Source organism: Echinops telfairi, unplaced genomic scaffold, assembly GCF_000313985.2.
Source record: "Echinops telfairi isolate 266 unplaced genomic scaffold, ASM31398v2 ScPeMD7_7427;HRSCAF=8465, whole genome shotgun sequence".
Classification (NCBI taxonomy): domain Eukaryota; kingdom Metazoa; phylum Chordata; class Mammalia; order Afrosoricida; family Tenrecidae; genus Echinops; species Echinops telfairi.
The window spans coordinates 2,661,936-2,664,854 of record NW_022111327.1 but is presented as its reverse complement, the minus strand read 5'-3'; the positions used below and the strand labels follow the sequence as shown (position 1 = coordinate 2,664,854).

The 2,919-nt window shown below is 40.3% G+C and overlaps 1 non-coding gene across 1 annotated transcript; it reads left to right on the top strand.

Moving 5' to 3' along the window:
- Window positions 1-2,360: 2,360 nt before the first annotated feature.
- LOC115872637 lies at window positions 2,361-2,492 on the top strand. Its single transcript, XR_004047971.1, has one exon. It is a non-coding gene; the product is annotated as a small nucleolar RNA SNORA19 (small nucleolar RNA).
- Window positions 2,493-2,919: the final 427 nt, after the last annotated feature.

Sequence of the window (2,919 nt, the reverse complement as noted above, 5' to 3'; positions counted from 1 at the left end):
TCGGCATTTGTCCAAGTGTGACTCCTGTGAAGTGACATGCAGCCACCCTCCAATCTTTACCCATTTAACACCAGTCATCCTTCCCACCACCCTTTCTGTCTGTGCTAGGTTTGATAATTTATTGCAATACAGTTTGGGGTTTTATTAGGGGAGTTAGCAGGTTACAATTTAGGATCAGGAATCTTTGAGACACGGTCCTTTGGTCATGACAGTCTCTTCTCTGCCGTGCCCACAGGCACGTCTCATTCAGGCCCTTGGCCTATCAGCATCTCAGCTTGGCCTGTGCCCTGTGATAAAAAAAGGGGTTTTTTGTTTTTGTTTTGTTAGCACTCTCAATAAATGCCCAAAGGGTATTCTGCTTTGACAGAAGTGAACAAGCCTATCTTCACTAATTCAGGGCCTGGAGGCACCAAATCTACCAGTCAGCCTCCTGCCCAGTCGTACTCCCCTGTCCTGACTCCGTGGACTGGGTAGCCCATCTCTGAAGCTCCTGCTGGAGCTCTGCTGATGCCCCATCTCTGGCATTACTATGGTCTTACAACTTTCTGTCTCCTAAATGCAGTAGGTGCACTTCACAGTGCTTTTATGGCCCAGAGGACATGTTCCACTCCTCGCCCATTTTTTCCTCACTAGTAGTGAAATCCCACACGCTTTCCTGTTTCTGAGATGGCTCATTTTTTACCCAGAAGGATGGGGAAATTGACCAATCCCTTCAGATTTCCAGGTTTTTGCAATTGTCATACACCTTTACACCTGAATCACATAATCCTTTCATCAGCTTCTTCCCCCATCTTCTCTTACCAAACCCATTTGAAGAAAATGGATTCATAGATGCCATAACAACTATGGCGAGATGAGCCATGTAAATTCACTGTACCACACTTATACTCAGTTCTTTATAACTATTCTTGGTGTCATCCTTCCCACGGTACACATTTACCTTGGGAAATAATGGTAAGTTCGTTTGGGGAAGGATCGGGTGGACTTTTGTGACCACCACTTCAATCAATGACCTAAGGCCATATGAACTGACTTAGATCTGGAAACTTGGTGGCAATAGCGATTTTCCACTACAGTTGCTAACATCACCTTTCTGCTTATGAAACCAAAAACCAAACTCACTGCCACTGAGTTGATGCCAATTCATAGCAACCCTATGTGACAGGGTAGAACTGTCCCCTGTGAGTTTCTAAGATGGTAACTCTTGACCGGAGTGGAAAACGTTGTCTTTTTCCCAAGGAGAAGATGGTGGCTTTGAATTGCTGACTTTATGGTTAGCAGGCCAACAGGTCTGCTTGTTAGATATCTTTCTATAAAAATAAAAATAAATATCCCCAGCAAACTGTCCATATATCTAGCCACTGGAACACTACTATGTATAAAGAACTGCCACCGATCCCTATTTGTCAAAGTAACTAAATTGATTCCACTCTGACTTTGCTGTCCATTGGAACTTTGAATTATGGTTTTGGTCAAAATTATTGAAAGTACCATGGACTGCCAAAATAACAAATAAATCTCTCTTGGAAGAAGATCATCCAGTAGGATCCTTATAGAGGCAAGGATGTCGAGAGACTTCATCTCACATACTTTGGACATGTTCCCAGGAGAGACCAGTCCCTGGAGAAGGGCATCATGCTTAATAAAGTAGAGGGGCAGAGAAAAAGGGGAAAGCCCTTAACAAGCTAGATCGACACAGTGGCGGCAACACTGGGCTCAAACATAAGAACAAGTGTGAGGGTGACCAGGCAGTGTTTCGTTCTGTTGTACACAGGGTCCCTATGTGTTGGAGCAGACTCAATGGCACCTAACAACTGAAGTCCCTGGATAGCACAAATGGTTAAGTGTGTGGCTATTAGCTAAGAGGTTTGTGGCACAGACCCACCCAGGCTGGCCTGCCAATTTGTTTCTGAATGGTCAGAACCTTGAAAATCCAATGGAGCAGTTCTACTCTGCACATTGCCGTGAGTGGCAATGAACCCCATGACAACTAACAACAGAGTAAATTGCCCACATTGCTTTTGATGGCATTTTCTTGCCACTTGGTCTCTAATATTCTAAATCTTTATCTTCTCCTCCATTAACCGTGAGTCAGTATTCCTGGTTTTAAACTATGGCTCATTCAATTTATATATTATGCAGTTGTACAGTCTCAAGGATGGAACGAGAATCTGTGGTGAAAGATACAACGTTTTGAGGTGTTGTTTCTGGTGGATTAAAACACGGACATTCTGCATACAAGTGTTCAACACAAGCCAATGATTGGCAGTGTTTATAATAGAAGAGATAGAAAAATGCAGTAAAGCTTACAACTTTAGCATTTATTTTCATATCAATTTTAAAAAATAAACACATTTTCTGTGCACATTTCATCAACCTGTTTCCATTTATATGGGAAGAGTGTTATATTCTATGTGCTAACCAAGTAGTTGGAGGTTAATTAGCAGCTTAACTAAATGTGTAGTAATGCTGCCAGCCTCCTTCATACAAATACAACAAAATAAAATAAATATAAAATTTTCTCCTTAAAAAATAAAAAAACGAATTTACTAGCATTTATTCTCACAAAGAGTATTGAATCCACTTATGATAATTCATTGCCCTCAAATTTTAATAAATTTTTTAATAAATAATTTTATTGGAGGCTCTTACAGCTATTATAACAATCCGTACATCAATCATATCAAGCAAATTTTAACTTTTAATTGTAATATTGTTAACTATATTTAAAGAATAGCTATATTTCGCCAAATTAAAGCTTTATCTATAATCCATTTCCTAATTCCCAGATGCTGGTCTATCTACTCCTTGTGGCTGCCTTGAATGACTTAACCAGTCACCACTTATTTATAGCGTTGAAATTTGTTAGAGCTACTCTAATTCTGAGTCTGTATGTACAAAAATGTAGTCAATTGTCTC